Source organism: Biomphalaria glabrata, chromosome 11 (assembly GCF_947242115.1).
Source record: "Biomphalaria glabrata chromosome 11, xgBioGlab47.1, whole genome shotgun sequence".
NCBI classification, from domain to species: domain Eukaryota; kingdom Metazoa; phylum Mollusca; class Gastropoda; family Planorbidae; genus Biomphalaria; species Biomphalaria glabrata.
In genome coordinates, this window is record NC_074721.1 from 39,197,048 (window position 1) to 39,210,900 (window position 13,853).

At 35.4% G+C, this 13,853-nt stretch overlaps 1 long non-coding RNA gene across 2 annotated transcripts; it reads right to left on the reverse strand.

Annotated features, from left to right (window-relative positions):
* Positions 1–8,223: 8,223 nt before the first annotated feature.
* On the reverse strand, positions 8,224–12,320 carry LOC106074847 (uncharacterized). 2 transcript variants are annotated; one of them, XR_001219016.2, is made up of 3 exons: positions 12,006–12,320; positions 10,417–10,577; positions 8,224–8,470 (listed from the first exon to the last, which is right to left on the reverse strand). It is a non-coding gene; the product is annotated as an uncharacterized LOC106074847 (long non-coding RNA). The 2 variants fall into 2 exon arrangements; XR_001219015.2 differs by having other exon boundaries at positions 10,417–12,320.
* Positions 12,321–13,853: the final 1,533 nt, after the last annotated feature.

The following is a 13,853-nucleotide window of genomic DNA, read 5'->3' on the forward strand; positions in this document are numbered from 1 at the left end:
TAGACATGAACAAGCATGTTAACTCTTTCTTTCCGTAATTATTTTACCACATTCTGGTGAAATCAACGCTGGTATCGTCAGTTAGACATGAACAAGCATGTTAACTCTTTCTTTCCGTAATTATTTACCACATTCTGGTGGAATCAACGCTGGTATCGTCAGTTAGGAGAGAAAGAGTTAAGAAGGAATCGTTGGAGAGAATTTGTTTACAGTGATGAAATGCACACCAGGGGCGGACTGTGTGTCGAATTCGGCCCAGGCGTTTCTATACAATCCAGCCCACACATTATATATCGTGTTGGCGTTAAAAGTTCATGTATTATTTTGCTTCACTACTATCGTGATTTAATCACGGTAATACGATCATTTTGAAGTTCATTCTACTACATGTTTTAAAAGTTTATGTCATTCTGTTTATTTAAATGGGAAGTTGACTCACGAACCAATGGACCTCATTCACCAATCGTAAACAAACAACATTTAGTCACGTGATCTTTTTAATAAAACAATGGAAAAAAACTGTCCCGTGACAACCATCATGAATTAAACATGAGATCGTAAATTATATAGAAGAGATAGAGCACCACGTGGCTAAAGGTTGTTTGTTTACGATTGGTGAATGAGGTCCATTAGTGGAACGCTTTTTATAAGGGTTTTCCCTAACTTTTCCCTTTAGAGGAACACTTTGCACATTATGACTATTTAGCGGAACACTTTGCTTATTTTTTTTAGAGAGATGATTTCACGTGGCGGCCTACTAGTTAATTATTTGAGTAGTTCATGGAACCAGGGCCGGACTTACGAATTGCGGGGCCCAATTTAATGGATGCAAGGCCCCGCTTCTAAATTTTTTTTTCAATAACAGCAATTGCCATAAATTAGATCATTAAATCAACATTTGTTATACAACATGCGTAGGACGCAAGTCAAACGCAATAGGCTCTAGTGGGTTAATTAAAGTTACATCAATCGTAAGATAGGTGTACACTGAATATGTTGACGCTTTAAGTCCTACATCTTTAAAAGCTTGTGATAAGAGTCATGAATGATGGTGACATGCTTAATGTAAATTGCAGGGCCTCTGCCAGGCGCGGGGCTTAATTAGCAATTTTTCGGATCGGCATAAGGCCTGTTCTGCTTGGAACACCTATTCAGGTCATGCGGGACACTAGGGTTCCGCGGAACACAGTTTGGGAAACACTGCAATAAAAAAAGAAAAACTATGTCGCTCTGTTTATGCTAATTTAATTATTCAACGTCTAGTAGACCAGTATTTTTAAAACTGTGGTGTACGGACCCCCAGGGAGCATAAGACGATTGAAAGGGTCCAAAAAAAAGATGAAAATATTGTATACAATTATAATTACTTCTTCGCTAAAAAAAGAGAAACAGCAACCTCCCAGATCTTTTTTTGGTCGCTGTACTTGGAATTCATAAACTTGTTCACTGATTATTCTCTTTGGAGAAAAAACCTGGAGAATAGAAATTAACACATATTTTGTGCAGCCTTTGAATGTGTCTTTAGGACTATCAAGTCAAAAAGGTTTCCACGCAAAGTCCCAATGCAAAGGGAAACAATTATGTCACTTAATTTTTATACTTGACTAACAGACATTGTCTCCCCTTGACAATTCTACTTGATTACTGTAAAACTGCGGCTATAGAAGAAATAATTCTGCCCTATAGATCGCGAGGTCTTAGAGCAGGGGTTCTCAGCCTGTGGGTGGCGACCCCCTTGGGGGTCGATTGACAATTTGCCAGGGGTCGCTTAAGACCATCGAAAATATGGATTGTTATTGCCTACTCTTCTATTGCTGTATGTGTGTGTCGGGGGGGGGGGGGGTCGCGGCAGAGTTGTGGGGTGGGGGGGGGGTTGTAATAAGGGGTCGCCGAGCTTAAAAGGTTGAGAACCGCTGTCTTAGAGGGAAATTTGAATTTTAAGTTTCACATCAACTCATAGAAGACTAATGCTTTTGAATTCGAATTATCTTAAGAAATTTTTTTTAAAGAAATCTTATACATTTGGGCATTAATGCTGATTATATGGAAGACATAGCCCTAGAGTGGCATAGACCGCGCACAATGTGGAAAGAGAAGTGACCAAGAAAGCTATGGACAACGAAAAGGCATTGGGGTCTGTTCTGGAAGAAAAGCGTGTCCAACAAAAATGTCTGGCGCATCTAATACTAAAGCGAATGCCACCTTAACTCTTATCTTATCTTAACAGACGTTACTTCATAAAAGAAGATGATTACGTCCTACGCGTCATGCATTTAGCCATGCATATTAACCAATGACTTAAATTCTGCCATGTCACTGGTTTTCCTGGCTAGCTCAGCCAATCCATGCTCTAATAGCACTAGGGAAGAAGGAGTATTTGTACAAATTTGTCCTAGCATATGGGACGAGTAATGTGCCATTATCTTTGTGTCTTTCAGAGTATTTTATTAAATCTTGTTTTTGTATTTGAAGATTATGGTTCAGTGTTTTATGTATAATTGCTACTTTACTTTTGAGCCTTCTGTCCTGAAGGCTTTCTAAATTTAGTGATTTTACTAAAGGTGTTACTCTAGTTAAATGTGAATATTTAATTCTTTTCTATTTTGTGTCTGTTCCAGTTTCTTAATGTTTTCTTGAGTAATAAGGGGTCGCCGAGCTTAAAAGGTTGAGAACCGCTGTCTTAGAGGGAAATTTGAATTTTAAGTTTCACATCAACTCATAGAAGACTAATGCTTTTGAATTCGAATTATCTTAAGAAATTTTTTTTAAAGAAATCTTATACATTTGGGCATTAATGCTGATTATATGGAAGACATAGCCCTAGAGTGGCATAGACCGCGCACAATGTGGAAAGAGAAGTGACCAAGAAAGCTATGGACAACGAAAAGGCATTGGGGTCTGTTCTGGAAGAAAAGCGTGTCCAACAAAAATGTCTGGCGCATCTAATACTAAAGCGAATGCCACCTTAACTCTTATCTTATCTTAACAGACGTTACTTCATAAAAGAAGATGATTACGTCCTACGCGTCATGCATTTAGCCATGCATATTAACCAATGACTTAAATTCTGCCATGTCACTGGTTTTCCTGGCTAGCTCAGCCAATCCATGCTCTAATAGCACTAGGGAAGAAGGAGTATTTGTACAAATTTGTCCTAGCATATGGGACGAGTAATGTGCCATTATCTTTGTGTCTTTCAGAGTATTTTATTAAATCTTGTTTTTGTATTTGAAGATTATGGTTCAGTGTTTTATGTATAATTGCTACTTTACTTTTGAGCCTTCTGTCCTGAAGGCTTTCTAAATTTAGTGATTTTACTAAAGGTGTTACTCTAGTTAAATGTGAATATTTAATTCTTTTCTATTTTGTGTCTGTTCCAGTTTCTTAATGTTTTCTTGAGTTGAGGGGTCCCAAACGGAGAATGCATATTCTATTATTGGCCTAACCAAGGTTAAATAACATTTTAGTTTTATGTTCTTATTTGATTTATAGAAATTTCTTTTAATAAACCCTAATGCTTTGTTTGATTTTTTAAAAATAGTTTCATCAATATGTGGATTCCATGACAGTTTTTCATTTATTATAACACCTAGGTATTTTGCGTTTTTAGTCTGTGTTACTGGTTTGCCATGAATAAGATAAGTGGAATTAATTTTTTTTTTTTTTGTTACTCTTAACAACTGACATTTTTCTGGGTGGAAAGACATGCTCCAATTTGATTCCCATTTCTATAATTCATTTAATTCTCTGTGTAAAATACTCACGACACTTGTGGACGGGAATGTCTCTCGAGAATGGGACTATGTAGTTCTACATGTGGCGTATCGCTCTACGAGTGAAGCCAATAACAACTTTCATTTACAGCTACACACAAGACAAACAGGTCAACGGATCCACGTCCAGACCCTATAACACTGTCGAGAAGTCCCCAGGCTATCGAGAATTTATATTTAGTTCATTCGCATCTACACTGTTCATTGTAATATACCCGTGGCAGTTCATAAATTAGTCGAAATTGTTCAAGTAGAATTTGGGAATTAGTAGAATGTAACGTCTTTTCTAACCGTTTTTTAAATTAACTAATTGCTTAATTGTTTTAATTGCTTCATGTATTGTTGTCAGGGAGAGGTTTGGCGAGAATGAATGTTAGTTTGATATTTTGGTATGATTATTATGAATGCAAAGTGTTGCATGTGTTGTGAACTAAGTGATTAAGTCTTCGTTGAATGTGCGAGAGAGTTTGTTAAGTCAGTGAGGTCTTGCTCCCGGTCCAGGAGGGTTGGACGTTTGCTTCCTGGACTGGTGTTTGTATATGTATATAACATGAAAGTCGATGGACTGATGATTGTTGATTAATAATATTTGAGAGTTGATTTCATTATGTGCTTATTGAATATTAAAGTATTATTCGTATTTCAATGGATATCTATAGTTGGAGTTTCAGTGTATCTAGTAGTAATTGTTCTTATGTGAGTAACTAAGCTAGTATTAATTAGTGTAATTGAGTATTCATACCGCTAACGAGCCAAGTCAAGAAACACAAGAACTAGAGCCAAGCATATATTATATTGACCCTCTGACAATTTTCAGGTTCAAAGAATAATTATGCAAAGTTTTTACAGGACCAGAGAATAGTCTTTGGAGTATATTTCATACAGAACACCAAAGTTGTCGATAATCTTAAAATTTACAAACATATATCTTGTTTTTAAAGTGGTGAATAAGCTTTGTTTTAAACGTTGTGAATAACTTTGTTTCAATGGGCTGTCCATTAAAATGCTTTCGAAATGAATAAATGCGTGATTATTTCAGAAACCTTTGTTACATTAAATTAGTATTACACTGTAGAGAGATGTCTTTTAAACAGAGGGCCCCTTTTCTAAACGAATATTATAAACCCTTTTAACAATTTAATACATAGTGGCATCCATGCGGTCCTTTAGGTGGCCCTGATAGCCAATTTGGGTTCCGGCCCACCTTGCATTTGCCCGAATGCCCATATATTCTTGGTTTGAGCCGCGAATGAAAGACAGTTAAACTACATCTAAAGATTGGAATAAAAATCGGTGGTAAAACTAGCTACAATGTTGTTCATATTGTAACTAAAGAAATGAAGTCTCTTCTAACGTTGAAAAGAAAAGATAAACTTCCGATGTCTCATTAATTAATGTAAGTTTCTAATCAAATAATTTCAGGCCGATTTCATTTCGTTTTTGTACCTTTTCGGTCATGTGGCCCGAGACACACGCGTTGGAAATTAACATGGCCCGCAGGTCGAATTAGGATCATCATCATCATCATCATCAAACCCCATTTGAGTGAGGGCTTGAGAGGCTCAAATCCTCTCTTGCAAAAGCCCTGGACAGAAACCCTGCTGTCTTGCGTAGTGCATACATGTCACCATACAGATCGAGAATTTTTGGTTTCTCAGACCTGTCGAGACGGAGATCAGCAAGTCTGGGGCAGTCAAACAGAATATGAGGCACGGTTTCCTCATCTTCCCCGCAGCGGGGGCACCGTGAATCGAAATTTGGCCACAGCCGTGAGAAATATGAGCCAACAGCCTGTCCTGCACTGTGCTATAGTAGCTTGCTCAGGCCTAGACAGCCTCCACCACGGGGAATTAGGATGGGCATCTCTGCTTTAGCTAATTTAATTGGCAACATGGAACGTCATAAACGTCTTATTTTACCTACCATTGTTTTGTACATTATGAGAATCCCCGATACTATTTACCATTATTCAAACGATTACTGAAAATCAAAAGCGATTCGATAGATTGCAAGGGCTGAAAGGGAGACTACTTGGATAATGAGGTGAATACACACTTCAGACTCTGAACATCCTGGGTTCGCTTCCCATCCGTTAGAGTCAATCTCCTGGGACGTTCAGTCAGATTGCAAGCTCTTCTGAAGGTTTCACAGTGTGCCTTGGCTCCGAGTTTGTCTCGTGATAAAAGGTGTCAAGGTCGTTAAAACAATAAACAACCAGAAGAAACACACATTTTCGAAAGTAATAAAAATAGAACCAAAAAATAAAAAAGACAAAGCGGAATGGAGAATGACAGTGAAAAGATCTTATGTGGAGCCCCGACGGTTTAACAGACTGATATGTGAAGGCGAAAAATAGCGCAGATTTCTTATTTGCATTTCGAACTTATTTTTTGTATTTTTTGTTGTTTTTTAACCATTGCAGAAAACTAGTTTAACCCTTACAGCACGTTTAGCCTCTAAACATCAGAATTGTAATTCCATTCTGTATGCACTCATTTTAAGACAGCTCAGCACTTTAAGGGTTAATAAAAACTTCTAAGACATTACGACGTTCTATAAGTTTTAAATGAGACAAAAAGTTAATTTTGGGGATAAGGTTTTGAAATCGAATTATATTCTTATCTTATCTTATATATTACAGACGTTACTTAAAAAAAAAAAAAAAACAAGACTATAATTACGTCCTACGCGTGTCAGTGGTCAATGTGGTCATGCATGTGAATCAATGATTTAAATTCTGGCGGACTCAGGCAACCTATTCCATGCTCTAAAAGCACAAGGGAAGAAGGAGCACTTGTATGAATTTGTCCTAGCGTATGAAATAAGAAATGTGCCTCTATCTTTCTGTCTTTCTAAGTATTTCATTTTTTTTCTATTTTTAAATTATGGATGAGTGTTTTATGTTTAATAGCTAGTTTACTTTTTAATTCTTCTATCCTGAATTGTCTCTAAGTTTAGTGATTTTACTAGTGACGTTACTCTAATGGTATTGGAATATTCGATTGTTATTTGTTATGATCTATATTCTAACTTTGGTTTTTGTCTGAGTTTATTAATTCTAAAATTTATTAAATTGTTAATATTTTTAAAGAGGATTTTTGTATTTTTTAAAAACTAAATCTAATGTCCCGAAGAACTCTTAGGCGTTGAGCCACCAAATCTATCGTTTACACCAGTGATGCCCGACCTTATTCGACCTGCGGGCCATTTTAATTTCGACACTCGTGTCGCGGGCCACATGACCGAAAAGGTACAAATACGAAAAGAAATAGACCTGAAACAATGTTATTACAAACTCTGGATCTAGTAATTACATTAATTAATAGGATATTGGAGGTTTAGTTTTTTAGTCGTCGGAAAATGTCATTACTTCTCTACTTAAAATGTGAGCAACATTGTACCTAACTTTACCAACGACTCAGTTTCTTGTCTCTGTTTGGTAAATAATTCCCATCGATCCTCCAATTTATTGGAATGGTTTAACGATATTTTTATTCGCGGCTCAAACCAAGGTTGCAGTCGTATTTGTTTTATAATGACGTTTTTATTATGTTATTGTTTTTTTTTTTTAAACAGCCTTAATTACTTTAGAAAACAAAAAACAATTATACTGGCTTATAATCATGTGCCACAACATGTAAAGATCCGTTCACTTTTCCTGGTAGATTCTCATTCAGAGTCACCTTTCATAAACACATAAATGGTGTGTGTGTGTGTGTTGGGGGGGGGGAGATTTTCTACACTTTGTTCTGACGTTTCGGCGGGCTTGATAAAACCACGTCGCGGGCCGGATATGGCCCACGGGCCGTACTTTGGGCGTCACTGGTTTAGAAATACAGTACTGTACTTGATCACACAACGCCAGCGAACAGCGTCACATTGTTATTTCTAGTGTAATCAAGAAAGCAAGGAATGCGTTTATGTTTTTAAATAACTTTTTCATGAATTTAACATGAAGGAATCGAACTACTCAAGAACCATAAACTTTTTCATTTTCACCGAGAGTTATCGTTCGTTAGTTTTTTAAAGGAACTTACGGATGTAAGCTACTACAAGACCTCGCAGCTGGTGTTATTGGGGGGAAAAATAATTGTTGATCTACCATGTCAGATCAATATCATTCAGATACTAACATTTCCTGTCGGATAAAGAAAAGATAATGTAGGCCTTTGTATTGTCTTCAATCGACTCCACAACACGTATTTAAAAAGTAGCCTTGGGTTTTCTATTGTTTTAAAGAGACAAAGAGACCCCAAAAAAAAAGTATAGACTTTCATTTGATTAAGAAACCTGTTGGTATCGAAATGTCAGACATGTTAAGAGAAAGATAATGTATTTATTGTTTGAAATCGATTCCATTAACACAATTGAACCAGCTGTTGCTTCGAATCCCAGTAAAAAAAAAAACTTTCTATAGCACACAGAAAACAAAAGGCAAAAACTCTGTTAGTAGGTCACCAATGAAAGTGTATTTTTTTTTTAGAAATAGCTTTCTGAATTTATCCGAAAAAACAAATTAAAGCTTGTCCTCGAGTCAGTGGAGATTGGAGACGAATATCTCGTTGCCACATTGTACAGACCTGTGACGTGGCAATGAGCTATTGGTCTCCACTACCCACAGATTGCGTCGTTACAGGTCAGTGTTCATGCCTATTATAATGATTGGTCTTGGTTCCACAGCCTTCGCAAGAGACTTCCTGATGAATAATAAAAAAGAAAGAAAGATAATTCGGAAATTATTTTATTCCCTTAAACGTTGATTATTGTTCTTTGTTCTTTTCTTTTACATGAATTAGTATCGGAAGCTAAACATGGCTTTAGAATAAAAATTTAATTAACTCTATCTCTCCGTAATTATTTTCCGCGTTCAGATGAATTATTCATTTTTCCCATTTGTATTTCACTGCCCTGTTACGATAAAAATTCAATTACGTTTATGTTTTAATTAGAAAATATTATTAGTGGTATAGATAAATGCAATGCCCTTTTTACCAATTAAAGTTAATAAACTCGAAAATTAAGTTTAGTTAATGGGGGTCATATCCACAGCGGACGCTATAGCCGACAGAGTATAAAATCAAACGGGTTCTTAAAGAAATAGACATTAATGCTGATAATACTGGCCAGCACAAGTGTACGCTAATTGCAAGGCCTCCAAACTGAATGGTACATTTCGAATCCCACTGAAGACTTGGATTTTGAACTTCGGGATTATTTTTTTTCGGGGTGGGGGAAGCGCCCCTGAGTTTGACACAAAATACAAACGAGCTATTTATGTTGTTGTTTTTTTCCACTCCATAAATATGCATCTCTGTTATAACTTTGGTTGCATTGGTTGGAGAGATATTTTGTCTATAACCATATCTATGACTCCCATTTATTATAGCTAATTGAATATGCTATTGACCACTTTTAATACATACTCTTTTCATATTTATTTTGGGAAAACATATACCCTATAATGGTACTAAGCTGTGTTTAAAAAAAAAAACGGATCAAGACTAAGACTTAGGTAGTTCATGGTATCTTTAACCACTCACTACATATTCCCTATTAAGTATAGATTAATCATGCTTTATTCTGGCTTTTAATTCATTTCATTATAAGTATGCATTGTAAAATGTGAAGAAAGAAAATTAAGAAACATAGAGCCAGACTGCCCCCAAAAGAGGCAAAAAAGAAAGCCTACATAAGAGGCAAAAAAGAAAGCCTACATAAGAGGCAAAAAAGAAAGCCTACATAAGAGGCAAAAAAGAAAGCCTACATAAGAGGCAAAAAAAGAAACCTACATAAGAGGCAAAAAAGAAAGCCTACATAAGAGGCAAAAAAGAAAGCCTACATAAGAGGCAAAAAAAGAAAGCCTACATAAGAGGCAAAAAAGAAAGCCTACATAAGAGGCAAAAAAAGAAACCTACATAAGAGGCAAAAAAAGAAAATCTACATAAGAGGCAAAAAAGAAAGCCTACATAAGAGGCAAAAAGAAAGCCTACATAAGAGGCAAAAAAAGAAAGCCTAGATAAGAGGCAAAAAAGAAAACCCACAGAAGAGGCAAAAAAGAAAGCTCACAGAAGAGGCAAAAAAAGAAAGCCCACAGAATAGGGGCCATGAGTCCAAAGATTCTTGGAATAAAAAAAGCTTAATAAATATAAAAAATCCTGAGGTTTCATAAGGAAAAAAAAAAGTCTTTTTAACTCTTCGGCAAGATTTACAGTAAAACCTTAAACTAGTATATGTAGCGTAATTCAGAGTTATGAAAAGCCATGTTGGTTAACTAGTGACTGCGCCTCTTCAGTTTCTGAGTGCATTGAAAGGGGCACCACTTTTGATTTCTTAAGACTTTGATTCACATTGAACTCGTTAAAAAAAAAAAGGTTTTTGTAGTTGGAACCAATGGATAATGTAAATGGCCAGGAATAATGAATAATTACATTATGGTGATCACCTTGCTTGTTATAGGACCAAGACATTATTCTTTATTTGCATTGCGCTTTCAATAGCCCACTTTATAAATACCGAACACAAAGAAAAAACAGAACAGTCTCTACTAATGTTAGTCAACATACGTTATAGAAATGTAAGGGCTATTCTATAATAATAATAAAAAAAATTATGCATATAGCTACACACCGTTTTTTTTACTTACCATTATGCGCGAGATTTAACTCCCATTGAGATTAAGTCGAGGGCTCTGCGTCCTCGGCTATTCAATGTTATGTCTCATAGCGCTCAAGCAGTTCGAGTGACCAGACATACACTTCAGTCCTATGCTCCTCCAGTTGTGGGACTCGAACTTGATACGTCTAGCTACAGACACATTAAAAAGAAACAATTAGTCGTTTCTTAAATCATGCAAGATACCATTCTTCTGACAGATTGTGGAAAATAACTAGCAAGTGTCTTTTACTGTCTTTGGTTTGCTCACATTGTAAGCCATGACTCACAGTCTAAAGCAGTGGCGTAGCTAGGAGTTTGCCATCATTTGGGGGGGGGGGGCACGGGAGCTTGACATCTTTAGGGGACCCTGCATTTTGGCATACGGCCTTATGACATGAGATAATGGCGTTTATTTAATATTTAATTTTAAAAAAAATTTCGAACACTCATTTGGGGGATTTTCAAATTCTCCCCCCCCCCCCCAATCCACCACCATATCTACACCACTGGTCTAAAGTCATTCTTCAGGGGACAGTGGAGGGAGTATGAAACAAAGCTGGCTGGACATTGTATAAAGATGGACCGGCCTCTCGATATTCTGCTAAGAACAGATGTTGAATGAGAAAAATGTAGGGATCTGGTTACGTGAACAGTCACAGCACCCCTACTGCAACAGTCAAGGGACAGATTATGACGATAATTTAAAAAAAAAAACATAATTGAACTATAAAAAAGCAAATAAATTAATTAAAATAAAGTTTTGTTCAAATTGGATATATAATTTGTGATGTTGACACTGCTAGCTTCTTCATAGAATGATTCTACCCACTAGGCCATCCGGCATTGTATAAGAAATCAATTCTTTATTGGTACGTTTATTAATCGTAGACTCTTAAGATCTAGTTTAGATCTAGAATTCTAGATCTACTTCTAGATCTACTTTTAGATTACTTCTAGATCTACTTCTGGATCTTAAGATCTAGTTTAGATCTACTTCTAGATCTAGATTTAGATGTAATTTATATTATATTTACGTAAAGATATAAGCAAAGCTAAGATAATCTATCAATAAACTCAAAGCAACTTAAATTATAACATACAACTGTTGTTGTTTTTTTTTCTTCAATAATTCCAATGATATAGATCTGGGCCTTAAATCTTGACTTAGAAGACAATGCGCAAAATTTTCCTGAATATTAATCTATTAAGCTCTTTCGGAAATTCCCGAACGCGATAGTCCTTTCAACAACGCGAGTGTCCTTTCAAAACCGATGTTGGCTCTAGACCTAAGTCTACCAACTGTAGCCAAATTTACATTTATTTATTCTTTAAAAAATTATAACGATCAAACTAGAGTTTTCCCCATTTGGCCAACGAGCTAGTAATTCTTTTCTCAGCAATATCAAATATAAATCAACTGTTAAATTTCTAGAAAAAATCGTTAGAGACGTGTTTTTTTTTTAGATCAGTGTTCAGATTCCGCCCTCCAACTTCCATGAAGTTATGACTTGAATAAAGGTATTATGAAAGAAAAAAAATGAAACCAACAGCAACAAAAATGAATGAGTTGAAACTTACCCAAGCTGATTCTTTTCGCTTAGCTTTGAGAGTTGCATGTTTCTCGGTGTCATCAACATGGTGCTGCCTTCGTTTAGTGGTTATTCCTTCACTACATTGTAATCAGCTGCTTCAAAGGAAGTTCTAGTCATCTCTTTGAAGCTACTGATCAAAACGTAGTCAAGGCTTTCGTCTCAGCGTCACAGCCTGTAAGTCTTTAGCAGCGCTAACATGGAGGACTTAAAATGTGCTATATAGTCTAGAACTAGCTTAGAACTAAGACTTAGAACTAGCTTAGAAATAGATTAGAACTAGCTTACAACATAGAACTAGATTAGAACTTATTTTAAAGTAGCTTAGAACTTAGATCTCGCTTAGAACATAGAACTAGTAAAGAACTAGATTTGAACTAAAAACTAGCTTAGAACTAGGCTAGAGCTAGCTTAGAACTCGATAAGAACTAATTTAGAACTAGCTTAGAACTAGATAAGAACTAATTTAGAACTAGCTTAGAACTAGATAAGAACTAATTTAGAACTAGCTTAGAACTAGATAAGAACTAATTTAGAACTAGCTTAGAACTAGATAAGAACTAATTTAGAACTAGCTTAGAACTAGATAAGAACTAATTTACCACTAGATTAGAACTTAGAACTGGCATAGAGTTTAGAACAAGCTAATAAATAAATTTGATCCTGTATCCAGCACTAACTTTGTATTTCGTCCCCGATATTTCTCTAAAATAGTTTTTTTTTTAATAAAATTAAGCCACCCAACGAACTTTATGGTGTGAAGACTTCTTAAAACAAACAAAATATAGAAATATTTTTTAAAATTGGCTTATCTAAGGGGAAGACCTCCACATTTACAGCCATACATTTAAATACTGTAAGTATTTTTTTTTCATGTTAACTAAATAATTTATTAATTACCACTATTTAATTAAATAATTGATTAATTTTTTTTACTGATTAATGTTTTGTTACGAACAATTAATGACTGTGCAAAGTTTTATCTTGATCTGAGAGTGAGAAGTGGGAGAAATAGCGTAATCAACATTTATACCAGACAGAGTTGATTAAGCTTTGTTATAATGTAAAAAATTGCAAAAATAAATGTCAATGTTATAACTACTATTAGTATTGTCTTTTTTTTTTCTTATACCATTATATTACCTTCCACCATTCTCTCTCTTTCGATCGAACTCAAAACCTCAAACAAACATTGATTTTCGTCAAGATTTAATCCTGTCTTTATTTAAGCCAATTGGTTTACATTACTTTCAAAGAACTATAGAAAGTTCAAATGTATGTTAAAATTACAAAATTGTTTAAATGTCAAGAGATTATAATTAGCCTACATTTTATTATAAAAGTATGTGTTTTAAAAGTGGTACATAAAATTTGTTTACTACCAAGTCTTTATAAATTAACAAGACTCCATAGATAGCCTATATATTGATTGGTATGTCGATCTATAGAGTCACGTGATGTGGGGACAATGTTTTATGGTAGTAAGTCCTTTGAATTTAAATTCATACAATTTGTCAATAAATGATAGTTATCTTATGCCATAATATAAATAGAAGTACCTTTTGTTTTTAATTATACATATAAAGCATTTCTAGGAAGTCGCTTACCTTAGATACTCTCACCAAGAAGATTCTATGTTCTGTCTTCAGAGTTCTGATTGCTCCAGACTCAACAACTTTAGTGGTGTGTGTCACCATGTACTTACTTTTGTTCAGGTGATTTGAAGGATGGTAAGACATGCGTCTTCAAACTACCCGAACAAAATAAAGTAAAGGTGGTCTCATGTCTCGTGTCTCATGCCTTGTGTCTCATGCCTTGTGTCTCATGCCTTGTGTCT